The 8,489-nt window shown below is 36.2% G+C and overlaps 1 pseudogene; it reads right to left on the bottom strand.

Annotated features, from left to right (window-relative positions):
* Positions 1 to 775: 775 nt before the first annotated feature.
* On the bottom strand, positions 776 to 1,637 carry LOC149173815 (BURP domain protein RD22-like; annotated as a pseudogene).
* Between the last annotated feature and the right edge of the window lie 6,852 nt (positions 1,638 to 8,489).

The following is an 8,489-nucleotide window of genomic DNA, read 5'->3' as shown; positions in this document are numbered from 1 at the left end:
CTCTTTCTGTACCTTCTTACTAAATTTCAATCCGATGCTCAGAAAGAAAGTTATGAAGATTTTCCCCAGGTCACGTGTTTGGAATGTAATTCAGGAGTCTACAAGAAGACCAACTTCCTCAGCTCATATCTCCACAAATATAGCCCAAAGAGTTTTGAAATTCAGACCTGAGATTCATCAAGATGTCTTATCAAATGGGTTTTTTTTCTAGCTTCTGAAACATCACAGAAAAAAGTTATAGCGAAAATTCCACGATAACCTGTTGGGAGCAGCGAAACCCTAGAATCCAAACCTCTGATACCGAATGTTATGAAACCATCACAAGAAAAGATAGAAAATATAAATCCACGCCTTAGAATTCAGCCTCTTCGAGGGGGAAACCTCCTCTACATTACATAAATGAACAATTCTTGGATGATTCAAATGACAAAACCTCCTTTCTATATATAGGAGTCTAAGGAGTCACAATATAACTCAGCCGACCTAACAATAATAATATAAAGCCACAAAAATAACAATAGAGGGATTATATGGGGACAATAATAAAAATATGGGGGAAATAGGGGCACAATAATGTTAATAAGGGATACAACTACAATAGTAATGGGGTAATCACTAGTATTATAGGGACCTATCAAAAACCTATTCTTTTACAACATTTGGGCTTTTCATTTTATTTGGTGTTACTTTCTTCCTCTTCGGGTTATTCTAGTAAATAGTATATGAAAATGGATTGAAATAGAGAATATACTTTGAATGAAGCCAAATAATGTGATCATGGAGTAGGACATGACAAATGGATCCACCACCAGGCTTGACCGTGGAGTAGGACGTGACAAAAGGATGCACCGCCGGGCTTGACATTGATCACTTGGAAGGACAAGTGTTGATGATTCCACCAACTTGTCTCTGCGTGACACATCATCACTTCCTCTCCATTTCTACCATGTTTACCCTTGAGAGACACCCGTGTGGTGGTGTGTTGAGTTTCATGGACATAATAGACAATCGATGGATATGTGTGCCTACATTTACCTTAGAAAGTAATCCCATGATGGTATATCATTCAGACTTGAGCTTGAAGGGTACATTTGTCTCTAATCCATTCACATGATTGTTCCCCAAAGTAGATGTAGTGTAATCAATCATGATTCCAATGATGTTGCACAATATATGATCTCACCACTATTTGCAGGACTTTCACACATGCCTAAGTCTGCTTCATATAAATAGGTGTGTCAGATCCTTGGAATATATTGAGGGAAACCAATATTTTTGGAGCTATAGCTCCATTAATGCATAGGGTAGACTTCTTGGATATTTTACTTTCTTAAATGCAACGGGTGGCATATACTTCCCCCGTGCATTAATGGAGCTACAACTATAGAAATATTGATAGCTATATTGAGCTTCTCCAAGGCTACTAAGGGTTTATCATAGGAGAATGGAATATCTTTAGCCAAATGACGTGGAAGGAAGAATATTCTATTGTCTGGGATTGATCTCTTGAGCATTTTTCTAGCGTCAATTTTGTTTGTGTGTCAGTCCTTTTTGAGGAAAAACATTGTTGACCAAGAAGGGTCAGCTATGATGTCATTCTCATATGCTATGGCATCATATTTGTATTTTAGCTCCATCATCAAGAAGGAAAGGTATATAACCAAGGAAAAAATTTTAATGTCTAAAATCACTACATCCATTTCAATCTCTCTTCAAATCTAGATCAGAAATATTAAAATTTTATTGATACATGTTATATACTCTTAACAATTTCAAAAATGATTTTATATATACTATGATAACACTATTAAAAATATTTAGCTTATAATGAGGGAGTAGCATTCTAGTTCTTTTCTTTTCTTTTCCGAGAATAAAAAAACTTTATATTTACAAGAAAATTTCACTCACATTCATCATTGTGTCTTTAAATATTAAACAATGAAGTAAGATCAAAAGTTCGCTCTAGCTTGACATTCATTTTAAGAAATTACCTCACACTCACCAAGTTTTGAGAAACATTTAAGCTAAGCTTACCTTTTTTTGTTATTTATCTCAAAATTTACAACCAAAACATATCAAATTGAAAGAGAAAATATAAATATAAAAAGCGTAGGCTCACATTGGAGGTAAAATGGTATTCACCTATGAATGAGGTTCAAGAACTTACTATTGATATATTTTAGAGAAGGTACTGTTTGTGATACCAGAGTGATTCCTTTAATTTTGTATGTTCATTTCAGGTTGAGATTAACATCCCCAAGCCATGAATTACAACCCATGGAACTAAGAGGGAATCTAAGGGCACAATACATGGACACGACAACTAAGAGGGAATCTAAGGGCACAATACATGGACAAGACAATGATAGAGACAAGTCTAATGAAAAAAAACATATAATGATGATTTGATATAAAAGTTTCATGAAGACATGTGCTTCCATCCTCTCACATGAGTATTTTACGGTATCTTCTCTATCTTTTCACTTTGAAAGCATCGAGATAGATGAAAAATGATATAATGATCCAATCCAATTTAGAAATACATGAAAAATCCTTTATGTCTTGAATCAAGAGGTTGGTTGGTTCTAGCATCAATAATCAATTAGAAAATTACTTCCTTGATAACATGTATATATTTCACCTCTTCCTTACTTATACTCACCAAGTAGTATTCTCTAATCCTAGTCCTAGTGAATGAGCATGGCTAATGGAAGCAATAATTGTTTGGTGTGTGTTATATTATTTCCATGAATAGTCACATGTGGGGGGTGGGGGTGTGGGGTGACATGGGAGGCAATAGATCCTCCTGAGCGTTGTGTTGGGTACAACAGGGGGGTCACGAGGGGGTGGACACCCCACCTTGCACAAGGTCGAAGGCAACACACCAATTATTTTTTTCTATATATATGTGGACCCAAGGATGGGGGCCGACCCAAATATGGTGAATGGGCCTACCCATGGTTTTGTGCATGGGTTTTTCACATGGTTTTGGGCATGATGGTTTTTTTCCGATGGTATCTTGTAGATCTGGTCAAGGGAACTATAGTTATGTTCTAATCCAGGGTTAATGGATTGGGTTTTATGAATTCTTCGGTATGTATATATATGTATTGTAACATTGAAAATAACATAATGAAAAATCAACCTGGTAGTCCCGATTTTGGGATCCAGGAGAAAATATCTATGTATATTTGTTTTATGTTCTCACCATTGTATATTTATGTTTTAAGAATTCATTTGCAAGTAATTTCTATATAGGGTTAAAACCTATATTTGTTATCAGAGCTGTTTCGGCTTCAAGGGGATTCCTTTACCGCTGAGGGGTTTTTCTCGGGCCTATGGTAGACCTTACTTAGTGGGAGATATGCGGGATCAATTCTTGTGGTGAAAGAAGATGGCGAGCAGTGGAAAGATAGAGATAAGGAAATTTAATGGTCATAGTTTTGAGTTGTGGAAGCTCAAGGTGGAGGATCTATTGGTGGATAAAGATCAATGGATCCCAGTAGATCTAGGTACTAAACCAATGGCAATGTTAGCAAAAGAATGGGAAAAGTTGGATCAAAAGGAAAAGAGAAAAATATAAATGTGTATCTCAGTTTCAGTATTGTTGAATGTATTAGGGGAAGCTACAACGAAGGATTTGTGGGTCAAGTTAGGGACTTTGTACCAATCTAAGTATTTGGTGAACAAACTATTCCTGCAGAAAAATTTGTATAACCTAAGGATGAAGGATGAAGACTCAGTGATAGAGCATCTGAATGCCTTTAATACTGTGGTAACCCAGTTGTTATTTGTTGATATAAAAATTTAAGATGAAGATAAGTGCATCAGTTTGTTGTGTTCTCTACCAGATTCATGGGATAGTTTGGTTGTCGCAATAGGTAACAATATAACTACCTTGAAGTTTGATGAAATAGTCTCATCCTTGCTGTCGGAGGAGATGAGACGAAAAAATATGGAGGGCCAGAATGGAGATGCCCTGTCTGTACAAGGACGGTTCCAAAACAAAAACAAAAATAAGTCCTCGAGTGGGAGATCTAAATATAGAGGGAGATCTAAATCTCCAGGAAAACCTACAAAGGTGTGATGGAAATGTGGAAAGGAAGGGCACTTCAAAAAGGATTGTAGATCTAAAGCTCCTGAGAAATGAAAGGGATCTGATGATGCTCCTTCTATAGAGGAAAAAACCACCTTAGATGAAGGTGGGGATGTGTACTTGGATTCTTCTTCAAGTACACATGTAGATCATGAGGCATGGTTGATTGAATCAGGTGCATTCTTTCACTTCACTCCCCACAGGGAGTGGTTCTGTGAGTATGAGAAATATGATAGTGATGATGTCTTCTTAGGGTATGAAAGGAAGGCTAGAATCATCAGACGCGGAAAAGTCAAGTTGAAGTTGCAAGGTGGAAGGATTAGAACACTTCTGGGTGTTCTGCATATTCCTGCATTGGCCATAAATCTGATTTTTGTAAGCAAGACAGATGATGCAAGTGTAAAAAAATTGTTCGAGAAAGATACCCTCAAGATGGTTTGGGGAGCACTGGTATTGATGCGGGGAGTTCAGATTGGAACTTTGTACAAGATTTTGGGTAGCACTGTTATTGATGGGTTCAACAGTTCTGTGGTTCCTGAAAGTGGAGCAGAAAACCTTGTGGTCTCTAGAGAAAATACCATGCTTGGCATCAAACGCTTGGACATATTGGAGAGAAGGGCCTTTGAATACTTCATGGTAATGGTATGGTAGAAGGTATGTCCAATTTCTCTTTGGATTTCGACTTTTGTGAACATTGTGTATATGGGAAGTAAAATTGGGTGAGTTTCCCCTCTGGTGCTAAGAGGGTGAAAGGGATATTATAGCTTTTGCACAATGATGTGTTTGGACCTGTGTCGGTTCCATCACTGGGTAAGTCTGTGTACTGTGTGTCATTTATAGTTGAATTCTCAAGGAATACATGGATATATTTCCTCAGGAAGAAATCTGAAGTCTTTGACAGGTTTAAAGAATTTAAATCTCTAGAAAATTGTGATTCAGATTATCCACAGCATTGAGTGTATTTTGTCGACATTTTGAATCCCAAAGGGGATCCATCTTCAGGACATAAATTTGATGATAGATTGAAGGTGGAGTTTACCTACCAGAATCATATAAATACCAAAGCATAAACAAAAACATAAAAAGCCGACTAATATTAATAAACCTAAGCCTACATTAAATAATTAATAAATTAAAATTTTTATAATTATATGTAGTTATTTAATTAATTGTTAATAATAATTTATTTTAATTAATTTTTAATAACAATTTATTTTATTTTATTTTTAATAGCAATTTATTAAAAATTAAATTAAATAAATTGTTATTAAAAATTAAATTAAATAAATTGTTGTTAAAAATTAAAATAAAATCAATCATTATTAAGAATTAATTAAATAACTACATATAATTAAAAAAAATAATGTATTAATTATTTCATGTAGGCTTAGGTTTATTAATATTAGTTGCCTTTTTGTGTTTTTGTTTATGCATTGGTATTTATCTAATTCTAGTCGGTAAACTACTCCCTCAATCTATCATCAAATTTATGTCTTGAAGATGGATCCCCTCTGGGATTCAAAATGTCGAAAAAATTCACTCAATATTATGGATAATCTGAATCACAATTTTCCAAAAGATAGCCACAAAAGTTTAAAATCTAACAGTTTAAATATTTGGTGGAAAACTAGACAGAGAAGAAGCTAAAGGTGCTAAGGACATATAATGGTGGAGAGTTCTGCAAGAAGGAATTTGAAGAGTTCTATAAGAAGTGTGGTATAGCACAACAAAATAATACTCCATACACACCTTATAAAAATGGAGTTGCAGAAAGAATGAACATGATGTTGATGGAAAAGGCAAGAAGCATGCTCAGTGGTGTCGGGTTAGGACGAGAATTCTGGGTAGACGCGGTGCTGACTACATGTTACCTGGTCAACAGATCACCTTCATCAACATTGGAGGATAAGACTCCACATGAGATATGGATTGGTAAGAAACCCTCTCTTTCACATATGAGGGTATTTGGCTATGACACATATATACATGTTCCAAAGGATAAAAGAACGAAGTTGGATAGTAAATGTCAAAGTTGCATCTTTATTAGGTATAAAGATGGTTTAAAAGGTTATAAGCTTTGGAACCCAGAAATAAGGAAGGTTGTGTACAATCAAGATGTGGTGTTTAGAGAGGTGAAAGAGGTTTTTAAACATGAAGTCCTACCAAAGGAACTTGAGAAGATAGACTTTGAGCTAAAGGAGGAAGAATCAGACTCTACAATAGAACAAGAATCAGAAGATGAAGCGCCACAAACTCCAGTTGTGTGAATATCAATTTGAGAAAGAAGGAAACCAAAAAGATATATTCCATCTGCTTTCTGGAAAAATTTTGATTTATCAATTACTGATGATGATCCCAGAACTGTCAGGGAGGCAGTGGATTGGCATGATGGAAAACGATGAAAAGAGGTCATGGTTGATGAAATGGTATCTTTGTATAAAAATGAGGCTTGGGATTTGGTGGATTTTACGGCTTGAAGGAGACCCATTGCACGAAAATGGGTATTCAAGAAGAAGTTGAATGCAAAAGGAAAGGTGGAGAAATACAAAGTTCATTTGGTAGAAAAAGGTTATTCCCAGGTGCTAGGAATTTATTTTGGAGATATTTTTTCTGTTGTTGCCAAGGTAGCTTCTATTAGATTACTTTTATCTATTTCTGATGCTTTTTATTTTGAGGTATAACATATGGATGTGAAGACAATATTTCTTTACTGGGATCTGCAATAAGAGATCTACATGAAGCAACTTGAATGCTATGCGGTGAAGGGAAATAAAAAATTGTTATGCGAGTTAAAAACGCTTTTGTATGGGTTAAAGTAGTCACCAAGGATGTGGTATCATAAATCTGATAAATTTATATGGGGACTTAGCTTCACCAGAAGCAAAGTGGATCATTGTGCATATTTTAAATTAACTGGTGGAACTTGTGTTATTTATCTAATCTTGTATGTGGATGATATGTTGCTGATTGGAAATGACAAAGAAATTATCTAGGTTTTGAAGACCCAATTGTCCTCTAAATTCGACATGAAGGATCTTGGTGTTGCAAACTGTTGGGTGTGGAGCCTGATTATCTTCTTTATTTAGACGTATTGCCACATTGGACCCCAGTTCGTAATGTGGTGGCAACGCCACCCGTAAAATATACATTGTAGGGGGGGGTCCGGGGGGGGTGGGCTGCGACCTTTGGGAGGCCCCCCTGGCGAGGGGATCGGGGGCAGCGCCCCCGAAGCTAAAAATAGATGTAAAATTGCCTTGTAAAATGTTGTAATTTCGTAGTCAATTTGGGCCGTTCATTAGGCGGAGATATGACGGTAGAAGTTATGTTTAATTTATGGTTTTTTTCCCTAGAAGGTAACCCCTCGCTATATATGAGGGAATTATATTGCATCTATGTAGGCCTGTATTCTAAGCGACAAGAGAGAGGAGATTGAGCGAGAGAGAAGAGGGAATTACAACGGATATGTTGCAGGTTGTATCTCTTCAGTTTGCTGGATAATATAAAAGGAATGAATGACTGTTTCTCTGTGGACGTAGCCCAAAATTGGGTGAACCACGTATATCTATGTCTCTCTTGTTTTATGCGTTTTCTATGTTTATATTTCTTCAATATTTTGTGTTCCATTGCTCTGTAATATATAATTTTCTAACACAAACTATATTTTGGGCATGGAAATTAAACCAAATCGGGAAAAGAGGAAGATCTAGTTAAACGAGAGGAAGTATGTCAAGACAATACCATAGAGGTTTAATATGCAAGATAGTAAACTGGTGAAGTTTCCTATTCTTGTAGTTGTAAATTTATCTGTTGAAGAATGTCCTAAGACACAAGAAGAGGAAGAGGAAATTTCCCATGTTGCATACGCATGTGTAGTCGGTAGCGTCATGTATGCAATGGTATGTACTAGACCAGACATTGCACATGCAGTGGGAGTATTGAGTAGGTTTATGTCAAAACCAGGGAAGGAGAATTAGACAACAATGAAGCGGTTTTTCAGGTATTTCCATGGCACTAGTGATTATGGTCTGTTTTACCAAGGAAGACTAGGATTGGATAGAGGATTGGACATCCATGGATTTGTTGATGTAGACTGGGTTGGAGCTCTGGATCAGAGAAGATCTAAATGTGGGTATGTATTTAGCATGTTTGGAGGTGAAGTCAGTTGGATGAGCCAAAGACAATTTGTAGTGCCTATTTCAACTACAAAAGTATAATACATTATAACCATTCATCCAAGAAGCAGTTTTATTGCAGAGATTGTGTTGAGGTATGGGGTTGGTGCAACAAGCTATAAGGATAGACTGTGATAGCCAAAGTGTAATTTTCTTGCCTAAGAACCCTGCTTATCATTCAAATAAAAAGCACAGTGATGTTCAGTATTACTTTGTAAGGG

Source organism: Pinus tabuliformis, chromosome 4_2 (assembly GCF_031772625.1).
Source record: "Pinus tabuliformis cultivar Carrire ecotype Pingquan chromosome 4_2, CPIR1, whole genome shotgun sequence".
Classification (NCBI taxonomy): domain Eukaryota; kingdom Viridiplantae; phylum Streptophyta; class Pinopsida; order Pinales; family Pinaceae; genus Pinus; species Pinus tabuliformis.
Note: the sequence above shows the minus strand (reverse complement) of the source record. Positions and strands in the feature narration are given on the sequence as shown.